This window comes from Hylobates moloch, unplaced genomic scaffold, assembly GCF_009828535.3.
Source record: "Hylobates moloch isolate HMO894 unplaced genomic scaffold, HMol_V3 SCAFFOLD_2, whole genome shotgun sequence".
NCBI lineage: Eukaryota > Metazoa > Chordata > Mammalia > Primates > Hylobatidae > Hylobates > Hylobates moloch.
In genome coordinates this window covers 162,736,439-162,743,755 of record NW_026652277.1, presented here as the reverse complement: position 1 = coordinate 162,743,755, position 7,317 = coordinate 162,736,439, and the positions used below count along the sequence as shown (strand labels likewise).

Below are 7,317 nucleotides of genomic sequence, written 5' to 3'. Positions count from 1 at the left end.
TCGAGACCAGCCTGACCAACAAGGAGAAACCCCATCTCTACTAAAAAAATACAAAAATTAGCTGGGCGTGGTGCCTTGTGCCTGTAATCTCAGCTGCTTGGGAGGCTGGGGCAGGAGAATCGCTTGAACCCGGGAGGCGGAGCTTGCAGTGAGCCGAGATCGTGCCACTGCACTCCAGCATGGGCAACAGAGCGAGACTCTGTCTCAAAAAAAAAAAAAAAAAAAGAAAGGCCTGGTTTTTACTTCTAGGAATATTTCTTGTTCTGAAATTTACTTTATATGATATTAACGTAGCTCTTTCAATTTTGTTTTGTGTATTCATTGTATGCCTTTTTCCATCATTTTACTTTTCATCTTTCTGTTTCTTTATATTTAAAATGTTTTTCTCACAGACAGCACAGTAGTTAGGCCTAGCTTTTTTATCTGACAATCTTCATCCTTTAATTGGAGTGTCTTTGTTTTATTTTTTAGTTGTTGCTCCAAGGTTTATAATACACATCTGACTCATAGTTTACCTTCGAATTATATACGTATAGTATAAGCACCTTACAATAGCGTGTCTTCATTTTCTTCCTTCTGTCCTTCTGTGCTATTGTTTCTTACATGTTATTATCATACATTATGCTGTTTTGTCATACATGCCTCCACAATACATGCTATTATTGTTGCTTTAAATAATCTGTATCTCTGAAAGAGATTAAAATGGGAAGAAAAAGTATTTTATATGTTCCTACACACTCATCATTTCCACACTCTTCACTCCCTTGTGTAGATGCAAATTTCCATTTAGTATTATTTTCCTTCTGTCTGAAAGACTTTTCTTCATGGAGCTTGTAGTGCATTCTTCTGGTGATGAATTCTTTCAGCTTTTGTATATCTAAATAAGACTCTTTTATTTTTACTTTCTTAAGCTATTTTATCTGGGTATAGAATTCTAGATCAAAGCTTTTTTTTTTTTTTTAGTAGTTTAAAGATGTTGCTCCATTCCCTTCTGGCTTGCAAAATTTCTGATAAGGAGTCTGCTGTCATTTTTATCTTTGTTCCTCTATATGTAACGTGTCCCGTCATCCCTCTCCTGGAATTTTTAAGATTTTTTTTCTTTATGACTGATTTTATGATCTTTCTTAGTTTGAAGTTTTTTATGTTTATTTTTCTTGAAATTCCTTGAGCACCCTGAATCTGAGAGTTTAGAGCTTTCATCAAATTTTGACAATATCAGCCATGATTTCTTCAAAGGTTTTTTTTCTGTCCTTCCCACCCACTCTATTTGCTACTCCAGTTATAAATGGTTTAGACCACTTACCTTCTGATATTCCTCCATACATCACTGATGCTGTTAATTTTTTCTAGTCTTTTCTCTTTGTGCTTTATTTTGTTGAGATACTATTGCTATGTCATCAAGAATACTGATCTTCTCTTCTACAGTGTGTAAATTGCTATCAATCCTATCTAGTGTTTTTTTGTTCCCTATGAGATATCATATTTATTATTAGTATTTAGTCAAAGATTTGAGAGAACCCTTTGCAAACCTTGAGAGTGTGCTCTCTTTCTCTCTGTGCAGCTTTCTCCCTTCCAGTACTTTGTCCCACAAATCTAGCCACCTTGTCTTCCTTAACTTTGATCTCTGTTTCCTTGACTCAGTGAGACTTTTGGCTGCATGCTGTGGCTTGAAAACTGCCTCCAGGCAGGAAGCTGGGGCAATCACAGCATTCAGCTCAATTGATTCTCTTCTTTCAGGGTTCACAGTCCAGCATTACCAGTTGTTTAATGTCTGAAAACTGTTGTTTCACATATTTTACCTAATTTTCAATTTGTGCATGGAAGAAGGATAATTCCTGTAGCCATTAATTTTTCCTAAATGGAAGTGAAAGTCTAAATAAGTAAATTTGAAAGTTAATATGTTATCATCGTAAATGCAATAGTTACAAAAACTGAGATATCTGCTCTTTTATTGGTGCCTCCGATACCATAAGCATTTGTTGATGGTGATTTTCTTCAATAGTCAATTACTTTTGGCAAATTTCCAAACAAAAGAAGTCTCAATCTTTCCTCAGTTTACATGGTATTTGCATTCCTGGAAATTCCATATATATTAACAGAGAGCAAAAATGCTTTGTGTTCATATGTAAAATGGAGTTAAGTTCTGGGCTCAGATAATATAAACAGGTTTTTCCTTATAGAAAAGTCACATAAGATGTGGAACCATAACCCCTTGGGTAAGACTGTGATATGGGATCCTTGACCCTTATTGAAAACCACCACCTACATAATTAGTACGTTTCACACGTAACATATTTTGTCTGTTGCATGCATAACCATGGAGTAATCTTGAGGCCTACATGCTCTTGGAAAAACAATAAATAAGTTATGTCTTCATTACAACTTTCATCATCAGGGAAAGGGGGGAGATACACGATGTTTTGCCAAGATAATTGATGTATTTTATAATAAGTGAATCTATTTTTAGTTAAGATTTAAAAGAAGTACCTCTTTCTGCCAAAAGACAATGTAAAATGTCCCCACTATTCATACAACAGATGAAAAATATTTATTGAGTTCTATTATGTGCTAAGTATTGAGGATTCACGAGTGACTCAGACAACAATCCCCGTCCTCATGGAGCCTACACTTACTATGGTTTGTGGAGAAAAACTGGCAATCAAAGGAAATGCCCACACGTCCCTCACATTGTAAGAGTTGTGATATCACACATTTCCATTAACTAGTAAAACAAGTTATGACAATTTTAGAGAGTATAATGCAAAAGCAAAAGCCTCTCTCAAAATCTTTCCATCAGGGTTCCATACTTAAGGACTTTGAGGAAGTGCATAAATAAAGTTGCAGATGATTTATTTCAACTCTCTTAATAGGTTCAAAGACATTTCCAACTAATCCTGTTCAACCCACACTTTGTACTTTACTGAAACCGAGGAAAAAAGCCTCTCTTACTTTTGCCTAGTAAGAGAACACAGTTACCCAGGATCACCTTGGCTTTTGAAACTTTATTGGTTTGGCTCAGATCCCACTTTCAGACCTCATTTCCTAGATTTGGCAACTTGAGTTCTGGACTGATGATCACTTGGTCTATTTGGACTGATTCTCTGAGCTACCTACTCTCCTGTGTGGTGACGTGGCTTCAGCCCAGAGCCACAGGTAGAATGCGCTTTGTCCCACTCCCACCAGGCAGCTGCAATGCCAATGTGGGACCATGTTTGTCCATTAAAGATCCGCAACAACATGAAATGTGTAGCCACAAAAATAAAACGTGGTGTCAGGAGCCCAGGGTCCAAATCTCTGCTCCCAAATCTATTTCACGTGGATCCTGGTGTAAATCAATTAATCTTTTTCTTCTGAGTCTCAGTGGCCTCACCTTTAAAATGAGGACAATAATAACCTTGTTCATCAGATTGCTATGAGGATTGTAACAAAACCATGTGTTCCAGAATGCTTTGCAAGCCACACAGCACCATAATAACCTACACTGCTGCTGTGGTAAGCGATGATGAGGAGGATAAGTGGCCTGCTGGAAGGACCCAAAGCCGTAAGTTTCCATAGTGTAGTGGTTGTCACGTTCGCCTAACACGCGAAAGGACCCAAAGCCTGCAAAGGCTGTAGATCACTGGCCTGCACATCTGAACGCAACGTACGTTTTGCTGCTTTTCCTGATTAGACAACAACCAGCTTTTGCTCTTAATACAATTTCCAATTTTTACTTTTCTTTTGGATTTGTTGTCATTGCTTCCAGTCTAGTCTAAACATAATTTAGTTTGGTGCCCAGGAGACAGTGAAAAAGCTGGTGCCCAGCTTTTTCTTCCTTGGTGTGTGGGAGCTTCTGCCTGGGGCTGACCTCCTTCTCTGGGTTAAGGTCCTGTGTAGCTGTCTTAAACTGACCGACCTGAAGTAGACCCAGACACACCTGTAAACTACTTACCTTGCATGGGTGGTGCCAGGCCTGGGGCTAAGAGGGCATGCCTGCTCCTGTGATCTGTGAGGCCTAGTAAAACATGATTAAGGCTCTGCTTGCTGTGTGGGAGTCAACAATGCCATTATAGCCTCCCTTGGCAGATGGTGGGCAAGAGTTCTCGCACTAATAAGAATTTCTTGCTGGATCATCAAAATGCATTTCTCTTTTTGGGTTGGACCTCGTAGAACCTTATTTCTATGTTTGAGGCTTCAGCATCTGTGTCTCATGATCAGTCTGACCTCTCTCTAAACAAGAGATCTGGAAAGAAACACTTTTCCAGGAAATCATCCACAGGCAGTTGACTTTGACCTTCCGCCATACCCCTTTCATTCCACCCCCAGCAGTTTCTCATGGACACTAAATATGTGTCTTGGGATAATTGGACTAAACAGGTTTGTCCAATTATTTACAAGCTCCTTTCAGTTTATTTGTTTACTTGTTTCAATTTTGCATGGGCCATTTTAACATTTTTTTGTGGTTCAGACAAAACCCACATATATCACAGTGTTTTAGATTAGTTAGGATTCTGTACAATGTGATTAATATAATAATCCATTTTTGGCCTCTGTTGTGAATCAGATGCTTTATATACATGATCTGATTTCATCTTTGTAATGCTCCAGAGTAGGCATTATTATCCCCCTTTTAAAGATGAGGCTTAGAGGGGTAAAATCATTTGTTTAAAGCTATGTAGTTAATCATTATCAGAGCTGGAATTGGAGCCTAGGTGGATTTAAGTCCAAGTCTATGCTCTTTCCTCTATTCCATACTGGCTCTTGACTCTTTACTTACTCTTTGGCATGGCAGTGGAAATCAGTACTATTAATAGATGAATTTCAGGTTAAGTTCCCTTCAGTTTTTCTGTGCAGGCATAGAGGATAGGGTACAAATAGTTCCAGTTTTTTTTTTTTTTTTTTTAGACGGAGTTTCACTCTTGTTGTCCAGGCTGGAGTGCAATGGCGCGATCTCGGCTCACTGCAACCTCTGCCCCCTGGGTTCAAGCGATACTCCTACCTCAGACTCCCAAGTAGCTGGGATTACAGGCATGTGCAACCCCGCCCAGCGAATTTTGTATTTTTAGTAGAGATGGGGTTTCTGCATGTTGGTCAGGCCAGACTCGAACTCCCGACCTCAGGTGATTCACCCGCCTTGGCCTCCCGAAGTGCTGGGATTACAGGTGTGAGCCACAGTGCTCAGCATTTTTTTTTTTTTTTTTTTATCGTGCCACATTGTTTTTAATTACATACAAAGATCTAACATGTCACCCAGGGACCATTTCACCCACTGCTCGGTTTGGCTGCCAGTCTTTGTCTCTCTCTTCAGCAATGGTGAGGCGGATATCCTTTCCTCAGGAAAGAGAAATCCATGGTTTATTGCTCTTGCCAATAACAAAAATGTTGGAAAGTTGAGTGGCAAAGCTGTTGCCATTGGCATCTTTCACATGAACCACGTCAAAAGATCCAGGGTGCTTCTCTCAGTTGATGATCACACCAATTCTTCCCAGGTTAGCACCTCCAGTCACTATACACAGGTAACCAGTGTTGAACTTGATGAAATCAATACTCTTGCCGGTCTCCAAATCAATCTGAATGGTATCATTCACCTCAATGAGGGGTCAGGGTAGTGGAGAGTGAGAGCATCATGAGTCACCAGATGAGGGATTCCTTTTGTGCCCACAAAGATTTTTCTCACTTTGCACAACTTGTACTTGGCCTCCTCAGGTGTAATATGATGTACAGCAAAGCGATCCTTGGTGTCATAGATCAGACGGAAATTCTCTCTTGTCAATGCTGATGACATCCTTGAATCCAGCAGGGTAGGTTATATCAGTTCAAACCTTGCCATCGGTCTTAATGAACTGCTGCATGCAAATCTTCTTTACTTCATCTCCTGTCAGGGCATATTTAAGTCTGATCCTTAGGAAAATGATGAGGGGGAGACACTCTCTCAACTTGTGGGGACCAGTGAATGGATGAGGAGCAAACACACCAGTCAATTTATCCAGCATCCAGTGCTTTGGAGCTGCTACCAGCTTCAGATGCTTCTTGGGACCACAAGCCATGGCTGCGTTAGGCAAGGAAAGAGGACCTCTGTCTTCTGGTGCGCATAGAAATTCAGTAGTTCCAGTTTTTACAAATCAATGTGTTTCTTGAAAACATGCCAGGAAGCAGATTGTCATGAAGCATACCGAGCATCCAGGGCTATGTCCGGTTATTGATAGTGAGAAGTAAAGGAGAAAGCAATGAACAGTGTTGAATGATAGACAGACACCAAACATCGACCCTGTTCAGTCCCTCTGCTCATAGCAGACATGTAATCATTAAGAAACACAAATTCGATTATGCCTTTACCACACTGTATAAATTTGCTTTGATCTGTGTGATTGTTTATGAAGTTAATGGCAGTCGCCCCAGTAGACTCTACGCTCTACAGGGCAGGGAGCATGTCTCTTTCACTTGCCACTGGATCTCTGTGCTTAACTGTGTCTGGCCCTGATCCTTTAACACCGCAGGGTTGTTCCTGACCCCAGATCTTTGTACGGAATTTTCCCTGGGTCTGGAAAGCAGTACTGCTGACTCCGCCACTGTCCGCCTACATGCTCCTCTCACTTCATTCAAGATTGTGCTCAAATGGCCCCTCATCCAAGCTCACTGACTACTCTTCCTAAAATAACACTCTGTCCCTACTCCACATTCACCACCTCCTAATCCTTTGCCTTTCTTATTTAAATATTTTTTCTACCACAAATCACCTACCAACATTATATTATTATTAATTTTAAGAATCTGTCTTCTACTAGAATATGAGCTCATTGAAGGCAGAGACTTTACTGCTGTGTCCTTAGTACCTACAATAGTGTCTGGAAATAACACGTTTAGTAGATGTTTCATCTAATTGGTTAATACATAAATACTTAATTGAGTTAATGAACATCTCCTAAAATTCATCCCTCAGTTCTGTCCATAGCAGATGTTACGATGCCCTGAGCCACCCCCTCTCAGCCCGCCTCTGCTTCAGCTGTGGCTGTGGTGGACAATTTCAGTGCACGTCAATGTTGGTTCACCTCAAGTGCAGGCAGAGTTCCTGGTTTTTCTCCACCAGCTTTCTCAGATGATGCCTGGGAAGTTGCCTCGCTGCCTGGAAATGCAAGGGAGTTACTGTCCTCAGGGGCAACACTCACCAGTAGGGTAAAGGAGTCAGTGGATAAATGGTGCAGGATCTCCACTTCAGAGGGGCAGGTGTGCACCATCTACAGAGGTGCTCAGAGTCCCCATCAGGATTGACCCGCAGGGATAAGGACAATAAGCTCTACTAGGTACCCTTCATGACCTTTCCCTTCTTCCCCCACCAAC

At 40.7% G+C, this 7,317-nt stretch overlaps 1 pseudogene; it reads right to left on the bottom strand.

The window, feature by feature from the left end:
- Positions 1–5,225: 5,225 nt before the first annotated feature.
- On the bottom strand, positions 5,226–6,049 carry LOC116476985 (small ribosomal subunit protein eS4-like; annotated as a pseudogene).
- Between the last annotated feature and the right edge of the window lie 1,268 nt (positions 6,050–7,317).